An 11,860-nucleotide genomic window follows, 5' to 3' on the forward strand; every position below is an offset into this window, starting at 1 on the left:
TCTGCACATGTATCCCAGAAACTTAAAGTGAAAAAAAAAAAAAAAAAAAAAAAAAGAAATAAAGGAGGTTGTTATAAGAGCGTTATGGTGGCTCACTGTGGGACACCTCCTCTTTCTGTTATACATAATTAGCCCCGCAATGATGGCCTTGCTGTTCCTGTGACCATAATCCTGAGGCTGCCTTGGGTGGGGACAGTCAGCTAAAAGGTAGGCCCAATGCTGAGACCAGGGTGGGGATCCTCACTGAAGCCCGTGGATTCGCGATGACTTTCCTTGGCCCCCTCCTGAACTTATTTTATGAGTTTGGTCCAAGGGAGAAGAGATGTTATAAACTGCATTGCCTTCTCCAAAAAATATATGTTGAATTCCTAACCCCCAGTGCCTCAGAACATGATCTTATTTGTTTTTCTTTTCTTTTGTTTGTTTTTAAAGTCAGGGTCTTTCAGTGTTGCCTAGGTTGGTGTGCAGTGGTGTGATCACAGCTCACTGCAGCCTCAGATTCCCCAGTTCAAGGAATCCTCCCACCTCAGCCTCCTGATTAGCTGGGACTACAGGCACGTGCAGTCATGCCCGGCTAATTTTTTTTAACTTTTTTAGAGATGGGGTCTTGCTATGTTGCCCAGGCTTGTCTCAAACTCCTGGGCTCAAGTGATCCTGTTGCCTCAGCCTCCCAAAGTGCTGGAATGACAGGTGTGGGCCACCATGCCATATCCAGAATGTGACCTTCTTTGGAAATAGAGTCATGATAGACTCAATCAAATTAAAATGAGGTTATAAGGGTAGATGCACAAATATGTCTGGTGTACTTAGAAAAGGGGGAAATTTGGACACAGAAACAGACACACATAGAGGGGGAATTCTGTGAAGATACAGGGTGAATGGCATCTATGAGCCAGGGGACACCTGGGGCTGCCAGAAGTCAGGAGAGAGACATGGAACAGATTCAGCCCTCAAAAGCACCCAGCCCTGCTGACACCTTGATTTCAGACTTCCAGCTCCAGACCAGTGAGACAACAAGTTCCTGTGATGAAGCTATCCCATTTGTGGTACGTTGTTGTGGCAATTCTAGGAGGCTCACGTAGGGCACATTCTATTACCTCCTGACCTCCCATCATTCAGCTTTCCCTACTAACAATTATTCTTCCTCTAGTTCTCACGTCTAATTCTTTAGAGAAAGAACCTGGTCTACCTCTTCTTCTCCAACAAAAACTACTGAATAAAGTCCCCTTTGACCAAGCAGGTGGCTTTCTTTCTTAGTTTCCACTAGGAAACAAAGAGATACAGTCAATTGTCTGTAACCATGCCTCCTGCATCTAAGGACTAAACCAACTGGGGATCAAGATACAGCAGGGCTGACTGTACTAAGCCATTTTATTATTTATTTATTTATTCATTCATCCATTTGTTCATTTTGAGACAGAGTCTTACTCTATCCCCCAGGCTGGGGTGCAGTGGCCTCAAGTGATCTGCCTGCCTCGGCCTCCCAAAGTGCTGGGATTACAGTCATGAACCACCACACTCAGCCAATTAAGCCATTTTATAAAAGAGACTTGTGCATCTGCAGATTTTAGTATCTTCAAGGATTCCTGGAACAAATCCTCCCAGGATACAGAGGGCCTACTGTGTTAGCATTGAAAATAGTCTCATATAGGAAAAAAATGACCAGACTTTGAGTCAGGCAGATATGCTTACATTCTTTCCTGCCACTTAACTCACATATCATTCCAAGCAAGTTACTTCACCTCTGTCATCTCCATTTTTTCAAATTTAAAATGGGACATTGATTGGGCAAGTGAAGTGGGCAGATCACCTGAGGCCAGGAGTTCGAGACCAGCCTTGCCAAAATGGTGAAAGCCCATCTCTACTAAAAATACAAAAATTAGCTAGGTGTGGTGGTGGGTACCTGTAATCCCAACTACTCGAGGCTGAAGCAGGAGAATCACTTGAACCCAGGAAGCGGAGGTTGCAGTGAGCCAAGATGGCATCACTGCACTCCAGCCTAAGCGACAGAGCCAGACTCCGTCTCAAAAATAAAACAAAAACATTCAAATCAGCCTCACAGGCTTTGGAGAAAGAAGATACCTTGCATGGAGTATGGTACAGAATGAGCAGGTAACAGATGGCAGCTTCTTGCCCTCACTTGTAGATTACACCGGTATCCACTGGGTTTACCACTCAATCTCCTGAGTGATCTCCTCTTACCAGTAGCTGATGGCTGTGCAGGGAATGGAAATTAATTTTTACATTAGCCAAAGAAAACATAATGAGGAAATCAAATATGTTGCCGTAGCAGCCACAACAGTAAAAATAGGAATGTACATCACAGATAATGGCCTATTTAGCAGTCTGGAGTGTCCTAGCAAGCCAGTCCTTTGCACAAATGGCTGGACTTATGGGAACTTCATGGCACAAAGTAAAGAGTATCAGGCTTGGGATTTTAAAACTTTCATGTTATTCCCGCTTCTGTCATCTTTGGGGGGATCTTGGGTATATCATCTCTCTCTGTGCTTCAGTTTCCTTGTCTTAATATGACAATGTTCTCAGCTCAACCTGAAGATGTGCTTATTCTAGGATTCAGGGAAGTTTGGAAAGTTGGAGCTTGTGAACTGGATATTCTCAGGGTTTATCTACATAAAGGAATAGGAGCATGTAGAAGCTAGGGAGTTGAGCAGCTCAGATCGTCCTTCAATAGAACTTCTTGTGAAGAGGTTCTGCTCACAATAGTTGGTGGTCAGTACCCAGTGACTGTCCCTTCAGATCCTCCAACAGTCTTCTGCAAGATTTACATGGAGGCCATGTTTTCCTCCTAGTGGCTAAGCAGAGCAAGATAACCAAGCCAGCCTATTTCTGTTCAATGTGGGGCTCTCCAACAGTCCATTTTTGCTTGTGGAGTGTGGCAGCAAGCCCCCAAGATAACTCCAATGATCCTTGCCTCCTGGTATTCACAACCCATGTAGACCACTCCAATGATGGGTTGACCTATGCAATTCTGTAGAATTCAGTAGGATCTACAGAACTCATGCTGTCAGTCTTTGGAAGCTGGATGATAATAAACACCATAGCTTCTGTCTTGCATGCTTTTGGATCACTCATCCTGGGGCAAGCCAGCTACCATGCCTGGAGGACACTCAGGCAGCTCTTTGGAGATGTCCCTATGGCAAGGAAATGAAGCCTCCTGCCAACAGCCAGTATCAATTTGCCAGCCACGTGAGTGAGCCACCTTGAAAGTACCTCCTCCCTCCCAAATCAAGTCTTCAAATAACTGTAGCCAACATCTTGATTGCAACCTCATCAGAGGACAGGAACTAGAGCCACCCAGCTCAGCTGCTTCTGAACTCCTGATCCACAGAAACTGTGACATAAGAAAAGTTTGCTGTTGTTTTAAGCCATTGCATTTTGGGGTGATTTGTAACACAGTGAAAGATAATTAATTCAGGGACTCTATAGAGACCTAGCCAAGACTCTCCAAGAGCTGTGCTGTGGCCCAGGGCTTTTTCTATGCAGGCTCTCCTCCTTCCCATCTCTGTTCACAGGTGTCAGACCTGCACAGCAATCCAGAGGTGCTCCTCAGCAGCTCCTGCTCCTTCTCCTCTTTATCCTTCAGAGGCTTTTCCTGCAATGAATCCTGTTCATGTCCAACTCTTTTTATTTATTTATTTATTATTTTGGAGATGATTTCACTCTGTTGCCCAGGCTAGAATGCAGTGACACAGTCATAGCTCACTTGCAGCCTTCAACTTTTGTGCTGGAGAGATCCTCCCACCTCAGCCTGCAGATTAACCAGGATTACAGGTGCACATCAACACACACACCCAGCTATTTTTTTTAAAATTTTTTGTAGCAATGGGGTCTCTGTATTGCCCAGGCTACTCTTGAACTTGTGGGATCAAGTGATGGTCCCACCTCAGCCTCCCAAAGTGCTGAGATTACAGGAGTGAGCCATCACACCTGGCCACGTCTAACTCTTTCTTTTCTTCTGTTTGTCTAGAGATTTGAACTGATACAGGCTGTCCTCATCAGCTGGGGATGCTATAACAAGAATGTCACAGACTGGGTGACTTAAATAACAAATAGTTATTTCTCACAGTTCTGGCGATTCTAGTAAGAGGCGTATTTCTGATTTGCTCACACAGAGAGAGAGAGAAGAAAAACAAGCTCTAGCCTATCTTGTCTTAGAAAAGCTTTATTCCTATCATAAGGGGTCCACCCTCATGACCTAATCACTTCTCAAAGCCCCATTGTCAAACACCATCTTCAAATACCCATTGGTGACTAGATTTTCAATACATAAATTTGGTGGTGGGGAGGGACAAACATACAGTCCATGACACAGGGGGAAACATGTAGAGATTGGAGATGCCCAAGACTGCCCAAGAATGACCATTGTTTATGGACAGAGCAGCTCCAAGGACAGCACAGTGTTTGCTCCTCACTCTGCACCTCAGTGCCTGTAATTGGGAACCAGGATGAAGAGATGATAAAACAAAACAAACAACGGGCCAGGTGTGGTGGTTCACGCCTGTAATCCCAACACTTTGGGAGGTCAAGGAGGGAGGAGCACTTGAATCCAGGAGTTCAATACCAGCCTGGGCAACAGAGCAAGACCCTGTCTCTGAAAGATTATTTTAAATTAGCTGGATGAGGTAGCATGTGTCTCTAGTCCTAGCTACTTGAGAGGCCAAGGCAGGAGGATGGCTTGAACCCAGGATTTGAAGGCTGCAGTGATTCATGATCAGGCCACTGAACTCTAGCCTGGGACACAGAGCAAGCCCTTATCTCAAAACAAATTTTTAATTGGAAAAAAAGAATATTAAGCAACAGGACCCATTTTCTATAATCTCTACAACCATTAAGATTGTTGGTAGATCAGGAATTGGAGGCTGTGGGGAGCCGAGATTGCACCACTGCTCTCCAGCCTGGGCAAATGAGTGAGATCCAGTCTCAAAAAAAAATTTGGTAGAAATACACTGGCTGCCACCATGGCAGACTAGAGACATTGTGATGGTGCCAATGGTAGCACTAGCAGTATCGAGGGGGTTGGGCTTGGGGCTGGGGACATCAGCAGTGATGTGGTGGGACAATGGTGTCAGGGCCAGTGTCAACAACATTGTGACACTGGCTTTGGTGCTTCTGTAAAAGCAGCCTACACATGGCCCCAGAAGGAGAAAAAATGTCTTGGCAGGATTCAAGCTTTGAGCAAGAGCAAGGAAGGAGGAAAACACAAAAAACATGAGACATCCAAGAGGCTTGTTCTCAATTTTTTTTCAATTAGCTGGATATGGTAGGAGGTGTCTTTAATCCCAGCTACTGTGCAGGCCAAGGCAGGAGGATGGCTTGAGCCCAGGAGTTGGAGGCTACAGTGAGTCATAATCAGGCCACTGCACTCCAGCCTGGGCAACAGAATGAGCCTCTGTTGATGGTGATGTCCTAATCACCTCTCAAAGGCACCATCTTCAAATACCATCCCATTGGGGATTAGAGTTTCAATATATGAATTTGGCAGTGGGGAGGGACAAACATGAAGTCTATGACACAGAGAGAAACAGGTAGAGATTTTGCATGCCCAAGAAAGAAAGAGTTACACAAATGCTTATTTAGTCCTAAGTATGCATGCATCATGAGCCCACTGTCCACCCCTCCACTCTTGCCTTCCTCCTCCACCACCTTCTCTCTTCAGACATGAGGCTTCCCTTCCAATAGAGTTTGAATATCTGTCTCCTCCAAACCTCCTGTTGAAATCTGGTCCCCAGTGTTGGAGGTGGGGCCTGGTGGGAGCATGAGGGTCATTGGGGTGGATCTCTCATAAATGCTTTGGTGTCATTATCATGAGATTGAGTGAGCTGTCACTCTTAGTTCCCATCATGAGATCTGGGTGTTAAAAAGAGTATGGCACCTCTCTCCTCTCTTGCTCCCTCTCTTGCCATATAATCTTGCTAGCTCCCCTTCACCTTCTATCATGAGTGGAAGCTTCCTAAGGCCCTCACCAGCAGCAGATGTTGGCACCATGTTTCTTTTGCAGCCTGCAGAGCTGTGAGCCAAAGAAACCTATTTTCTGTATAAATTACCCATCCTCAGGTATTCCTTTATGGCAATACAAATAGCCCGAGACACTCTTGGAAGCCCCAGGAGCAAGCCTGGGAGGGAAAGGAGGAGCTGTCCACTTCCAGCAAATAAGGTCAGAGAAATTCTCATCAGGAGTTATTACCCTTGTCTCCAAATGCCAGTTCTGTTGGGAAATGACATGTTAAACGTGAAACTGGGGAGACTTACATATGCTTTCTAAAGTCCCTTCTTTTGAAAATCTGGAGGACAAAAGATTGACATAGGATAAACCAAAAACAGCTAGTTTCTCTCTTCTCTCTCCTCCCACTTTCTCCTGTTCTCACAGCTCAAGCTACTTCCCTTTAATGACAGGCCAGAGCATCCTCAACCCTCCAGAGGCAGGAATACTAAAAGCTTTCCTTGATCACACACCAGAGTGAGACTTCATCTCAAACAAAACAAAACAAAACAGAACAGAAGTGGCCCACCTGTGCAGTCTGCCTGATGCCAGACTCTGCTAACTTTAGTCAAGACAATTACCTTCCCAGAATCTCGTTTACCCACTTGTCAAGAAGAAAAAATGTACACAAAGAGCACATCTCTATAAGAAGAATGTGACTTTAAAAAATAATATACCATATGCATGTTTTCCTTTGACGTAGAAAAGGATGGGGCCAGGTACAGTGGCTCACACCTGTAATCCCAGCACTTTGGGAGGCCAAGGTGGGAGGATCGCTTGAGCCCAGGAGTTTGAGACCAGCCTGGGCAACATGGTGAAGCTCTATCTCCACAAAAAATTGATACAAAAATTAGCTGGGTGTGGTGGTATGCACTTGTGGATCATTTGAGCCCAAGAATTGGAGGCTGCAGTGAGCTATGATGGTGCCTCTGCACGCCAGCTTGGGTGACAGAGCGAGACTCTATCTCATAAAAAAAGAAAAAGATTGTTACCCAAGAATAGAATGAGAAGAAAAAGAATTCTGGAAGGGACCTGTCATTGTGAGAGGGCTACACTTAGGCGATGGGGGAAACTGAGGCACAAGTTCCTGCTGTTGACATCGTGGGCCAGCAGCCTGCTATCCACTGAGCCCCTGGCCATGGGACAGTTTCAAAGACGCAGGCAACACAGCTCCCGCACTCCGGGGACTTGCCCCAACTGTGCCAGGAATCACGGGTAGACAGCAACCGGCAGGAAATGGGGACCGGTTGTTGCTTCTTGACTTTCAGATTTGTTTGTTATTATTATTACTTTTGTTTTTTTTAAATAGACAGGTCTTGCTCTGTTGCCCAGGCTGGAGAACAGTGGTTTGATCATGGCTTACTGCAGCCTTGAACTCATGGGTTCAAGAGATCCTCCTGCCTCAGCCTCCCAAGTAGCTGAGACTACAAGTGTGCATCACCATACCAGCTAATTTTTAAACTTTTTGTAGAAACAAGGTCTCTTGCTATGTTGGCCAGGCTGGTCTGGAACTCCTATTTTCAAGTGATCCTCCAGTCTTGGCCCCTTGAAAACCTGGGACTACAGATGTGCACCACCACACCTGGCTAATTTATTTTTTGTAGAGACAGGGTCTTGCTCTCTTGCCCAGCTGGAGTGCAGTGGTGCAATCATGGCTCACTGCAGCCTCAAACTCCAGGGCTCAAGTGATCCTCCTGCCTCAGCCTCCCAAGTAGCTGGGATTACAAGTGTGAACTACCACACCTGGCCCTAGTTTCAGACTTTTAAAAGCTGTTTAGGAAGGGCTGCTGTTCCATCATCCATACCCATTGTTTTTAACAGTCTCCTTCACGTTTTAGTGTGAAACTTAGCCAGCAAACCTTCCTACTGGTGGGAGTATTGCTTGCACGATTTCTGAATTCTCTCTTTCAGAGCCACCTTTCAGGTTCTGTTTGCCTTTCCTGGTTTACTTCACCTGTGAGCATCCCACCTGCAGCTCCAACAGAGGCTGCCCAAGAATGCGCCACATCGTATTTTGGGCAAGACACGGGCTTTTCTCTCTCACCTGCCTCCTGCACTGCACAAAAGACACACCACAGGGGAGCAATTGCGGACCTACAGGGGAAGACTGCTAGGATCTCATAGGTGGGGAAACTGAGGCCCAGGGTGGAACAGTGGTGCATGGGCTCAAGGGCATAGTGGGCAACCTGTCTCTACTAAAAGCCCTGACTATACTCCCAAATGCAAGGATTTCTGATGACTTTCTCTCCTAACTACTGCTTGATAGGAATTGTTAAGAAAAGATTGGGGTCAGGCATGATGGCTCACGCCTGAAATCCCAGCACTTTGGGGGGCTGAGGGGGGTGGATCACTTGAGGTCAAGAGTTTGAGACCAGCCTGGCCAACATGGTAAAACCCCGTCTCTACTAAAAATTTTTTAAAAATTAGCTTGGAGTGGTGGTGTGCGCCTGTAATCCCAGCTACTCGGGAGGCTGAGGTGGGAGAATCGCTTGAATCCAGGAGGCGGAGGTTGCAGTGAGCTGAGATTGCACCACTGCACTCTAGCCTGGATAACAGAGTGACAGCCTGTCTCAAAAAAAAAAAAAAAAAGGTTTGGTGGCAGAGAAGCTAAAACTAAGAATAAAATAAATTTCTGATTGCATACTAGTTATTACTCTCAGCTTTCTCTCCTCCATCCCGGAGCCCAAGTCCACTTCCTGGGCCCACTTCCCTGGCTCAGGTCCCAAATCCTGGTGCCTTCTGACCAACCCAAGCTCCTTCAACCTTCCTCCACCTGCTCTTTACCCAGTAAAGTCAATGCTTGGCTCACCTGTGGCTTCAGAGTCTGTATAGATTTGTGCACAATTCCCTCCATGCTTAATTGCCCTGCACTTAAGTTAGCTGGTGGTTTCCTGCACCCCGCAGGGCTGGGATGTGAAAATGAAGACCCAGGCAGGGGAGGCATGAGAACATTCATAGGAAAGACAGCATCCTTCCTCTTCCTGTCGCTGGCATGGAAACTCTGCCTTTCGGCAGGCTAAGTGCCTTTTTTAGGGCAACTTGAAAATGAGTAATTCAGTGGTTCCTATTCTGCTTGTGAAGTGTTAGACAAACAATTCAGATGGGGCCAGACTTGCTGGCCCCTCAAAGACCATCTGTTCCCTTCACTCTGACATCACCAGATTTGGCCATGAATCTTTAAGAATGCCCTCTATCCTGTCTACTCACTAAAATACCACAAAGGAAGTTAAGGATACTTAAATGTAGCAAAACAAAACAAAACAAAAAGGTTAATTGCAACAAGAAGTTTTCCCTCCTAGCCAAGTAAACAGTGTATCAGTGTGGCATAGTAATACCGAATTTTTTTTTTTTTTGAGATGAAGTCTCACTCCATCGCCCAGGCTGGAGTGCAGTTGCATGCTCTTGGCTCACTGCAAACTCTGCCTCCTGAGTCCAAGAGATGCTCCTGCCTCAGCCTCCCCAGTAGCTGGGATTACAGTCATGCACCACCATGCTCAGCTAATTATTATTTTGTATTTTCAGTAGAGATGGGGTTTCACCATGTTGGCCAGGCTGGTCTCGAACTCCTGACATCAAGTGATCCTCCTGCCTGGGCCTCCCAAAGTGCTGAAATTACAGGCATGAGCCACCGCACCTGGCCTCGAACTCTTAACAATAAAAAAAAGTAGGTAGCGAATGTCTTAGTCACACCAGATTATTGAAGAGTTGAGCTTTTTATTCAAAGCCAAACCTACAAGTTATCTTCCCTACAGAGCTATCCCCCTTTAAATCTCAGACTTCACTTAAGAGCTTCATTGATTCTGTGTCTTGTATTAAATGCACTTCAAATACTTTGTGGGAAGTAGGGGTAATGGAAGTTTTAAGGTGAAAAACTAAACAAAAAACTTTTCTGGTTTGGTTATAGAATTTGTTTTGGGCTGAGTGGGGTGGCTTAGACCTGTGATCCCAGGATTTGGGGAGGCTCAGGTGGGAGGATCGCTTGAGGCCAGGAGCTAGAGAGGAGCCTGGGCAACATAACAAGACTTGGTCTCTACAATAAATTAAAAAAAAAAAAAAATAGCTGATGTTCTGGTGTGCACCTGTAGAACCAGCTTCTTGGGAGGGAGAAGGAGGGGGATAGCTGGATCCCAGGAGTTCAAGGCTGCAGTGAGCTATGGTTGTGCCATGGCACTACAGCCTGGGCAACAGATCAATTTTAGACGGAGTCTCACCCTGTCACCCAGGTTGGAGTGCAGTGGCATGATCTCGGCTCACTGCAAGCTCTGCCTCCCGGGTTCACGCCATTCTCCTACCTCAGCCTCCAGGTTAGCCGGGACTACAGGCGCCCGCCACCATGCCCGGCTAATTTTTTGTATTTTTTAGGAGAGACAGGGTTTCACCCTGTTAGCCATGACGGTCTCGATCTCCTGACCTCGTGAGCCACCTGCCTCGGCCTCCCAAAGTGCTGAGATTACAGGTGTGTGTCACCGCGCCCGGCCCAAGATGTGATCCGCCTGCCTCGGCCTCCCAAAGTGCTGGGATTACAGGTGTGAGCCACCGGGCCCGGCCCAAGACCTGTCACTCTGTCTTCCAGGCTGGAGTTCAGTGGAGCAATCTGGGCTCACTGCAAGCTCCCCGTCACGGGTTCACGCCATTCTCCTGCCTCAGCCTCCCGAGTAGCTGGAACTACAGGCGCCCACCACCATGCCTGGCTAATTTTTTTGTATTTTTAGTAGAGACGGGGTTTCACCATGTTAGCCAGGGTGGTCTGGATCTCCTGACCTCGTGATCCGCCCTCCTCAGCCTCCCAAAATGCTGGGATTACAGGCGTGAGCCACCGTGCCCGGCCGAGACCTGTCTTAAAAAAATTCGTGGCCGGGTGTGGTGGCTCACGCCTGTAATCCCAGCACTTTGGGAGGCCGAGGTAGGTGGATCACGAGGTCGGGAGATAGAGACCATCCTGGCTAACAGGTGAAACCCTGTCTCTAATTAAAATACAAAAAATTAGCCGGGCGTGGCAGTGGGCGCCTGTAGTCCCAGCTACTGGGGAGGCTGAGGCAGGAGAATGGCGTGAACCCAGGAGGCGGAGCTTGCAGTGAGCCGCGATTGCCGCCACCGCACTCCAGACTGGGCAACAGAGCAAGACTCCATCTCAAAAAAAAAATTCATATTGGAAAGTGTTTTTAATTTTTAGTAGATATGAGTTTTCACTGTGTTGCCCAGCCTGTCTCGAATTTCTGAGCTCAGGCAATCCTCCCAGCTTGGCCTCTCAAAGTGCTGGGATTACAGGTGTGGGCCACCATGCCTGGCTGGAAAGGAGTCTTACTGGACAAGCCAAAAGCTGTTTCCCGTGATAATAATCTCTCCATTAGGAAGATGTATATCCAATAACTGGCCTTACAGCTTAGCTATGCTTTTGATCATGGAGGTATTAATACAATGTCATTGTAATTCTGGACAGGAAATTGGATTAAGCCACTTTTCTTTCTTTCTTTTTTTTTTTTTTGAGACGGAGTCTCGCTCTGTCGCCCAAGCTGGAGTGCAATGGCGTGATCTCGGCTCACTGCAAGCTCCGCCTCCTGGGTTCACGCCATTCTCCTGCCTCAGCCTCCCGAGTAGCTGGGACTACAGGCGCCCACCACTATGCCCTGCTAATTTTTTGTATTTTTAGTAGAGATGGGGTTTCACCGTGTTAGCCAGGATGGTCTCTATCTCCTGACCTCGTGATCCGCCTACCTCGGCCTCCCAAAGTGCTGGGATTACAGGCGTGAGCCACCACACCCGGCTCTTCAGCCACTTTTCAAACGCCAGGGTAGGGCGCTTCCCAGGTTTTAACTTACAGAAGGACCCTGATGTGTCAAGTTGATACATTTCTTTCTT

Source organism: Pongo abelii, chromosome 6 (assembly GCF_028885655.2).
Source record: "Pongo abelii isolate AG06213 chromosome 6, NHGRI_mPonAbe1-v2.0_pri, whole genome shotgun sequence".
Taxonomy (NCBI): domain Eukaryota; kingdom Metazoa; phylum Chordata; class Mammalia; order Primates; family Hominidae; genus Pongo; species Pongo abelii.